This window comes from Dama dama, chromosome 1 (genome assembly GCF_033118175.1).
Source record: "Dama dama isolate Ldn47 chromosome 1, ASM3311817v1, whole genome shotgun sequence".
In the NCBI taxonomy this organism is placed as follows: Eukaryota; Metazoa; Chordata; class Mammalia; order Artiodactyla; family Cervidae; genus Dama; species Dama dama.
Window position 1 is genome coordinate 83642782 of NC_083681.1, and position 9769 is coordinate 83652550.

Sequence of the window (9769 nt, forward strand, 5' to 3'; positions counted from 1 at the left end):
GAAATAATTCACATTTAAACTCTGTTATCAAGGTTAGTGTCTCGGTTATGATCACTAATTCCTTTTACAGCTTAATATTCAACGGACTCGCTCTTCCATGGTGCTAACACGTTTTGCCTTCTCCTTTGTGTATTATAGCTCAGTAAGTCACCAGGAAGAAGTCTGCATGGCTCTCCAGGGGCTCAAGGACCAAAAGAGTTGGCAAGGAATAAACATCAATCCCACCACGATTCTGTCTGGCTGTTTCCAATCGCCCAACTTACTCCCCCCTCCAAATCTAAATATATGTTGAGGATATGGACTTTGTTCCATTAACGAGATTGGATGTGGCAGTGAGTACAGAAGGTGGTGAAGAGAGAGAGAATAAAACTTACCTAGAGACAGGGAAGTAGGAGGCCGGGAAGGGGAGAGACGCAGAAGTCACAGTAGAAATTATGACAGACTCATGAAGCGAGTGAAACTCTACTGCCCTTCATATGCCTCCGCTCACCGCTTCTAATTTCATAAACTCATGACATACAGCTTCACCCTCAGTGGGCAAAGGAAACTGTGGGACCACAAGCCATCAGTTACCCTCCCTCCTCCAAGCCTGATTACATTTGCAATCTTCTTTCTCCTTGAACTGTGTTTGATACATTTGGGGTTATTCACCAGCCTTTTTCCGCTAAAATTTACCACCCTTGTTGACTTCTGCATTTTTTTTACTTTTTCTATTTCAAGAAGTTTAAAATAGTATTTCAGGAATATCTCTTCAACTTCCTTCTTTTTTGAAATCACGGACACTCTCATAGTTCTCTCGTATTCTTATGACTACCCCAAGATTGCGCTGTATCTATGTCTTCTACAGGATTCTGCACAAAGGATCTTTCTAGTAGGGATTCAGTAAATTATGTCTAAAAACATAAACATGAGCTTGGGGCCTTCACCTAGAGGCGAGTGAAATTACATGCAGTCGGGCAGTGACACAGCTGGAGAGACTGGCCGTGTGCTTGTTCTTGCCTGGGAATACTCATTTTTTTGGTCCATTAAGAAATAGATACACCAAAAAAAAAAAAAAAAAAAAAAAAAACCCTTTTAAATACAGGATAATAAAAATTGAACATTAACATTCCTCGTCAATTTTGCGTAAGCTCTGCAGTAGAGAAAAATATACGAACTTCAAACAGCTGTAAAAACTGTGTCTTAGAAGAAAACAGAGTTTCTACATCGATACAAAAAAAAAAAACACCAAAAAACAGGCATTTTTCTAATTCAACCCAGTCCTCGGGCAGGTGGAGGGTGCAGAGTTGCCACTGGCCACCCAGAGAAACGCCAGCTCTTCCTCTCCCCGCCAACCCACCGGGGTCTGGGCAGGCTGGGCTGCTGCTGAAGAATCTTAGGGTAAAAGCAAGATGAAAATACCCCTCGGGAAAAGGCGTGCTTCCCCCTCTGCCAGCTGCTGGAGTGGTCAAGTGTTCCCCTTGCTTCCCCTTTCTGAGATACCGACGCCATCCCAGCAGTGAATCTGGGTGTAGGGTTGACAGAACCGATGTGTATAGGAGCCAATAAAGGGGTATCACTTGTGAAGCAGCAGTTTATAAAGACAAGGTGCGAAAGGAGGAAGGGAACCAGAGCATTTATGATTCACTTAAAGGCAATCCAAGGGTTTTCTTACTACCTTATTTTAAACATAATATGTTTCTCCTAGAATCATTATTGGGTTTTTTTTGGGGGGGGGTAATATTGGGAAGACCTGATTTTCTGATGCTACTACCTTATACCTACAGTTGCCAAGAAACCTTGGGAAAAACGAGCTGGTAATCCAGAAGTGCACTTTAATTTGCTAGACTGAACATCCCACAGCTAGGAGGTGGGAAGGTGACTGTCACCAGTGGAATGCTGACGAAGTGATGCTCCCCACTTCCAGGCTTGACCCCCAAATGGCCTGCATTATTCTCACAATCTCCTCTTTCTCTCTTGTCCTGGTCAGATGGAGAGAAACTAGGGCCCAGAAGATGCCAAGATCTGTAGAGAACTGAGCATTTTCCATAAATAGCTGCACAGATTAAACCCATTGCTAAACATTCAGCTGGACTGTGACCTAGGAGGGAAACCTTTTATGGTACTAAGCTGAGGAAAGACAGAATTATTTGTCACAGAAGTTATTCTGAATAAGAGTTGCTAAGGCAACAACAACAACAAAAAATAACATATTTCAAATCTTGCTCAAAATGGAAAAAACTCTAACTACTATCCTCTTGTATTACCCATCCCCTGGAGAAGGGAGAGGCTACCCACCCCAGTATTCTTGGGTTTTCCTGGTGCTTCAGACGGTGAAGAATCTGCCTGCAGTGTGGGAGACCTGGGTTCCATCCCTGGGTTGGGAAGACTCACTGGAGGAGGCCATGGCAACCCACTGCAGTGTTCCTACCTGGAGAGTCCCCAAGGACAGAGATGCTTGGTGGGCCACGGTCCGTGGGGTCACAAAGAGTCAGACACAACTGAGGGATGAAGCACGGCACAGCACGTGTAACAAATGACCACAAACACAGCTGTCTGAAACAACACGAATTTATCCTCTCGACTGAGAGGTCAGAAGTCAGGTTACGTCACTGGCTCCAATACTTGGGCCACCTGGTGCAAAGAGCCGATTCATTGGACAAGACTCTCATAACGGGAAAGATTGAAGGCAGGAGGAGAAGCCAGCAGTAGCAGATCAGATTAGACAGCACCATCGACTCTATCAGTGTGAATCTTGAGCCAATTCCGGGAGACAGAGAAGGACAGAGGAGCCTGGCGTGCTGCGGTCCACGGGGTGGTGAAGAGGCGGACACGACCTAGCGACTGAAGAGCAGCACAGGTTACTTGCTCAGGGTCTCCGGCCAGATCTGTGGTTCTGAGGCTTGGGATTTTCTTCCAAGCTCATTTGTCAGCGGAAGAAGCCAGGGACTCGCAGCTATAGGCATGAGTCCCTGTCTCCTTGCTGTCTGTCTGCCAGGGGCCACTCTCTGCTCCTAAAAGACACTTGCATTTCTTCTCATGTGGCTCCTTCCACCTTCAAGCCAGCAGTGGTCTGTCAAATCCTTCTCAAATTTCTACTTCTGCTTTTAAGATGTCCTGTGATTACACTGAACCCATTCAAATAAGCCAGGCCAATCTCCCTATTGTAAAGTAAACTCAGTAACTGTGTGAAGTTCCTTCTGTCACTTAAGGTAACATATTCATGGGTGTGATATTTCATTGTATTCATAGTCCTGGAAATTAGGCCATGGGATTTTCTTGGGGGCCATAATTCTTCCTATCACACCCTTGATGGGTGATAAGGGAAGAAGGAAGATGATTCAACATATTTTGATGTAAGATTTTTCCCTCTAATACATTAACTTGCCTTGTCACAGTAGAAGTAGCCTCTTTTTTTATGGTTTCAATAATCACAGTTATTTATTTACATGGTTTAAAAAATCAACTAGCCATACAAAATTATCTTGATTCACAAGTAGGCCCATTTGGAACTCAAAATATTTCGAATTCAGCCTGAACCAGACAAATATCATATTCTATGAATACCTTGATTTGAAAAAGTGGAAAAACACTGGTTTTCTCACAATGGAAGATCAAGATTTAACTTTTTTCCAAACCCCAACCAACACATACACGAACATCTCTCATCCCCAGTGCTCTCTAAAAAGCTCACAGTTTTGGTCAGAGAATTTGCTGTTTACATCTTTATGACAATATATGCCATCAGAGCTGAACTATTTACTATTTTTTAAATTTGAACAGTGATTTTTCCCCCTGGAATTATGGTTTTTCTTTTTCTTCTCGCTTTTCAACCCAAAACTCTCCACTAGTTTTTCTAAGTTCTCTTAACACAATGATTCATGTCACAAATTGTATCAGTTTCACCATTTTGAAGAAATTTCTACTGGAGATATTCGGGCGGCTCACTCTCCATCACCGGTACCCAGTTGTCATCTCGGGATTGCTTTGTCATCATCTTGGGATTTTTTTTTCATGACCCTCTTTCACCTCATATCTCATTTATTTCTCTCTCTTGCTGTCCTCCTTTGTTAAGAAAGCAAAAACAAGAAACAAAATCACATATTCCAGTAACTTCCCCCCCCCCTTACTCCATATATAACATATTTATTGATTTTCCTGTTATGACGAACATTTTTTCTGGATGACTTTGTAACACAAACAAAAATGAATACACACACACACTTTACATTTCATACTTCAGTATGCATTTTTTACAATTCAAGCCCTGTAAAGTTTTTCTTTTTTTTACATTTTAAAGTAATTATAGACTCATTCAAAATTCTTTGAAGCTGCAAAGATAAGAGTGTGGCATACCCTTCACGTGTATCATCCAACTGGTTACATCTTAGGTAGATGAGACATAAGATCAAACCCAGGAAACTGACACTGGTCCACTACAGTTACTTGAACCGTTCAGTTTTTGTCATCTTTTATCCTGCATTCATTTGTGTGTGTGAGAGTGTTTAGTTGTAGTTCAGTTCAGTTCAGTCACTCAGTCATGTCTGACTCTGCAGCCCCATGGACTGCAGCACGCCAGGCCTCCCTGTCCATCATCAACTCCCAGAGCCTCCTCAAACTCATTTCCATCATGTAGATGGATGCCATCCAACCGTCTCATCCTCTGTCATCCCCTTCTCCTCCCACCTTCAATCTTTCCCAGCATCAGGGGCTTTTCCAATGAGTCAGTTCTTCCCATCAAGTGGACAAAGTATTGGAGTTTCAGCTTCAGCAACAGTCCTTCCAATGAACATTCAGGACTGATTTCCTTTAGGATGGACTGGTTGGATTTCCTTGCAGTCCAAGGGACTTCTCAAGAGTCTTCTCCAACACCACAGTTCAAAAGAATCAATTCTTCGGGGCTCAGCTTTCTTTATAGTCCAACTCTCACATTCATGTATGACCACTGGAAAAACCATAACTTTTACTAGATGGACCTTTGTTGGCAAAGTAATGTCTCTGCTTTTTAATATGCTGCCTAGGTTGGTCATAACTTTTCTTCCAAGGAGCAAGAGTCTTTTCATTTCATGGCTGCAGTCACCATCTGCACTGATTTTGGAGCCCAAGAAAATAAAGTCTCTCACTGTTTCCATTATTTCTCATCTATTTGCCATGAAGTTATGGGACCAGATGCCATGATCTTAGTTTTCTGAATGCTGAATTTTAAGCCAGTCTTTTCACTCTTTTCTTTCACCTTCATCAAGAGGCTCTTTAGTTTCTCTTCACTTTCTGCCATTAGGATGGTGTCATCTGCGTATCTGAGGTTATTGTATTTCTCCCGGCAATCTTGATTCCAGCCTGTGCTTCCTCCAGCCCGGCGTTTCTCCTGATGTACTCTGCATATAGGTTAAATAAGCGGGTGACAGCACACAGCCTTGAAGCACTCCTTTTCCAATTTTCAGCCAGTCTGTTGTTCTAACTGTTGCTTCTTGACCTGGATACAGTGTTCTCAGGAGACAGGCAAGGTGGTCTGGTATTCCCATCTCTTGAAGAATTTTCCATAGTTTGTTGTGATCCACACAGTCAAAGGCTTTGGTACAGTCAATGAAGATGTTTTTCTGGAATTCTCTTGCTTGTTCTATGATCCAGTATATGTTGGCAATTTGATCTCTGTCCTTTGTCCCTTCTAAATTCAACTTGTGCATCTGGAAATTCTCAATTTGTGTACTGTTGAAGCCTCGCTTGCAGGATTTTGAGCATTACCTTGATAGCATGTAAAATGAGTACAACTGTGTGGGAGTCTGAACATTCTTTGGCATTGTCCTTCCTTGGGATCGGAATGAAAACTGACCTTTTCCAGTCCCGTGGCCACTGCTGAGTTTTCCAAATGTGCTGGCCTATTGAGTGCAGCACTTTCACAGCCTCATCTTTCAGGATTTGAAATAGCTCAGCTTGAATTTCTTCACCTCCTCTAGCTTTGTCCATAGTTCATTCTCTTTAATTGCTGAGTAGGATTCTACGTATGGTTGTATGGTTGTACCAGATTTTGTTTAACCATTCATCTACTGAAGGACATTTGGGTTGTTTAATATAGTTTTCTCTTAAGCATAAAGCTGTTAGAAACATTCATGTGCCGATTTCTGTGTGAAAACAGTTTCATTTCTCTGGGGTAAATGTACAAGAGTACAATTTCTGGGTTACATGGTAAGTACATGTAAAGTTTTCTAAGACCCTTCCAAACTCTTTTCCACAGTGGCTTTACATTTTTACATTCCCACCAGCATTTTTACATTCCCACCAGCAGTGTATGAGAGATCCTATTTCTCTGCATCGTCACAAGCGTTTGGTGTTATCAATTTTCTATTTTAACCATTCCGCTAAATTTGTAGTTATATCTCATTGTAGGTTTAATTTATATTTTCCTTAATAACTAATAACTAATGAACATGCCAGCTGCCTTTTCAGAAATAGCACATGGGTGATAAATTTGGAGATTGTGCCTGTCTGAAAATGTTGTAATTTATATCCTCTCAACAGTTGCATGGTTCGGTTGGCGTATAAAATTCTAGTTTAGAACAATTACTCTTCTGAATTTTTAAAGGCTGATTGTCTTCTCATTTCCAGTATTGTTAGTGAAAAATCCAAATACTAACATTTCTAGTCTTTTATATGTGACTTGACTTTTTTTCCTCTTGGAATCTTCAAGTGTGTTTCATTTGCAGCAACTGTTCTAAATTTAGTCATATGGGTCTATTTTCATCAATATTTCTGCATATTAAAATGTAAGTTTTTAAATTATTTTATACCCCTGGTTTTTCTTTTTCTGTAACTGCTATTGAAACTCCTGAGTTAGACTTCTTATTATATTCTTTTTTCTATTTTCTGTTTTCTTGCTCTTCTTTTCTGCATTATGGTTAATTTTCTCTACTTCTTATCAAAACTGTCTACTGAGGTTTTCTTTCTGACTTTCATTTCTATTTTCGAGAGATCTATCAATATTTGTTCTCTACTTCCTTTTTGAACAGCCAGTAACAGCAATTCTTAGAGGCAAGTGCTAAGACTAGGTGCCGGGGCAAAAAGAACAGGCCAGCTCAAGGGCAAGAAATTACCTGGTCAAGAAGAGGCTATACAAGCTATTATCAAGTGGGATGGATTAGAGTCTGGAACTCTCTGCAAACTCATTGATAACTTTTGTCCACGTTAACTCCTGAATGGTCAGATCTCATTAGATTGCTGCTCTCTTGCTCTCTGTCCAGCTCCTGCCTAACCTGGCCCTGCCTCACAGAAGCCAATCTACAAACCAATCTACAAACGACCCAGATATCGAAACCAACAGAGGAGTCATTTTAAAGCACTTTACAGTAGCAATACTGGAAGTAAGAAGACAATCAAACTTTAAACATTCAGAAAAGCAACTGTTCTAAACTAGAAATGGAAAAAAAAAAAAAAACCAAAAAACTTCCGGACTAATTCCATGTGACGTTTCCAATGTTCTTATAAAAACACATAGGACATTTAGTTGATGAATAAACCAAACTTAACTTTGGAAATAAAGCAAATGTAACATAAAACCCAGCATCTGGCCACCATGATTAAAGTGGTAATAATAACAGAAATAACACTTTCTGCTATTGTTTTAATTACAATTTATATAACACCCATTACATGCCAGATGCTTTATAGTTCATTCTCAATTATCCTGAAAGTGAAAGTCGCTCAGTTGTGTCTGACTCTTTGCAACCCCGCGGACTATACAGTCCATGGAATTCTCCAGGCCATAATACTGGAGTGGGGAACCTTTCCCTTCTCCAGAGGATCTTCCCAACCCAGGAATCAAACCAGGGTCTCTTGCATTGCAGGCAGATTCTTTACCAACTGAGCTATCAAAGCAAAAATTAGTATTCCCATTTTTAACAAGGAATGAAATATTTTAATGAACACGTGAGTTAATACGGATATGTAAGTTAATATATCACTTGGCCAAGACTCCATAACTAGTAAATAAAAGGGCCTGGAATTAATTCTAAATTTCTATGCTCTAAGGATTGAGTTTTCCACTCAATATATTTCCAGAATTAATTTGCATAAATTAAAGCATAATAAAGCTCAGCTCCCACATTTGTCAGATAGCTATTACTGCAATGTTCCAATCATCACGCTTAGAGAAGTGGGTAGGGAAGAAAGAGAAACTGGAAAAGGTCCAGAGGAAAGCTAAAACTTGAGTGATAAGGATGAAATGGCACATTATAAAGTATCTGGAATAGAGTTTGCTTACCTTCGAGAACACTAACTCAGCATCAAAGGATTTTCATAGAGAATGATCACCTTTAGGAGTCTATGTCCATGGAAAATTGAATGAAAGAAGGTAAATTCAGAGAAAGGAACTTTTAAGGTGTTCTAACTGGCAAATGGCTAGATACTGCCATATCAGTGATTTCAAAGTAGGCAGACGTAATTTAAACAGAGGATGCCAACACAGAAGGTATAAAAAACACAGTTCTTCCGTCCTCTTCATCTATGCACTAAGAGAGCAGTTCCTCCTCTGAAGATACTGCCGTCCATTTTTCTACCCCTTGAATCTGGGCTGTCCATGCCATCTGATGCCAGTGATCAATGGGACATGAACACACATGATTCAGGAGACTTTCGAAAACCATTAGAGACGCGAGGGTCCGCCACCTGCCAGACAAGTGACTGCGTGCTCGTGTGCCAAGTCACTTGTGTCCGACTCTTTGTGACCCCATGGACTGTAGTCCGCCGGGCTTCTCTGTTCAAGGGATTCTCCAGGCAGGAATACTGGGGTGGATTGACATGCCCTCCTCCAGGGGCCCTTCCCAACCTGGGAATTGCACCACCATCTCTTTTGTTTCCTGAATTGGCAGGCGGGTTCCTTACCACAAGAGCCACCTGGGAAGCCCAGATATGTGACGGAAGTCATACTAAATCATCTAGGTATGGTCCTTCCACTAGCTAACCGCAGATGCATGAGAAAGCCTGACAGAGAAGAGCTGAGCTGGACCAGACCAGCAGAATCACCCAACAGAACCCAAAGAACTGTGAGCAATACCAAGTGGCGGCTGTTTGAAGCCACTGAGTCTTGAAGCGGTTTGTTCACAGCTAAGCTAGTAAAGGTCTGTCTGGTCAAAGCTATGGTTTTTCCAGTAGTCATGCACAGATGTGAGAGTTGGACCACAAAGAGAGCTGAGTGCCAAAGAATTGATGCTTTTGAACTGTGGTGTTGGAGAAGACTCTTGAGAGTCCCTTGGACTGCAAAGAGATCAAAGCAGTCAATCCTACAGGAAATCAACCCTGAATATTCATAGGAAGGACTGATGATGAAGCTGAAACTCCAATACTTTGGCCACCTGATGTGAAGAGCTGACTCATTGGAAAAGACCCTGATGCTGGGAAAGATTGAAGGCAGGAGGAGAAGGGGACAACAGGAAGAGATGGTTGGATGGCATCACCAACTTGATGGACATGAGTTTGAGCAAGCTCTGGGAGTTGGTGATAGACAAGGAAGCCTAGTGTATTGCAGTCTATGGGGTCCCAAAGAGTCAGACACAACTAAGCAACTGAACTGAACTGAACTGAAGCTAATAAAGTCAGCTGGCAAAAAACAAAAGTGACAGGCTAAATAGACATGACGTCTGCTTCAAGATGTAGCTAATTAATTCTGTGGCCTGAGAGGTTTTGTTTTCTACCTGTCTGAAGATAGAGAACTAGAATAAATGTCCATAAAATTCATTTATTTGAGAATTGAAATGTCTTTATAGACCATTTAGTCCAACCCAATCAGTGCACAGATAAG

The 9769-nt window shown here is 41.4% G+C and overlaps 1 long non-coding RNA gene across 1 annotated transcript in view; it reads right to left on the reverse strand.

Annotated features, from left to right (window-relative positions):
• Positions 1-2677: 2677 nt before the first annotated feature.
• Positions 2678-9769, reverse strand: part of LOC133064414 (uncharacterized) — a 45299-nt gene continuing 38207 nt past the window's right edge. Inside the window, exon 5 of the long non-coding RNA XR_009694630.1 lies at positions 2678-4044. This is a non-coding gene — a long non-coding RNA (uncharacterized LOC133064414). The remainder of the gene's footprint in view (positions 4045-9769) is intronic.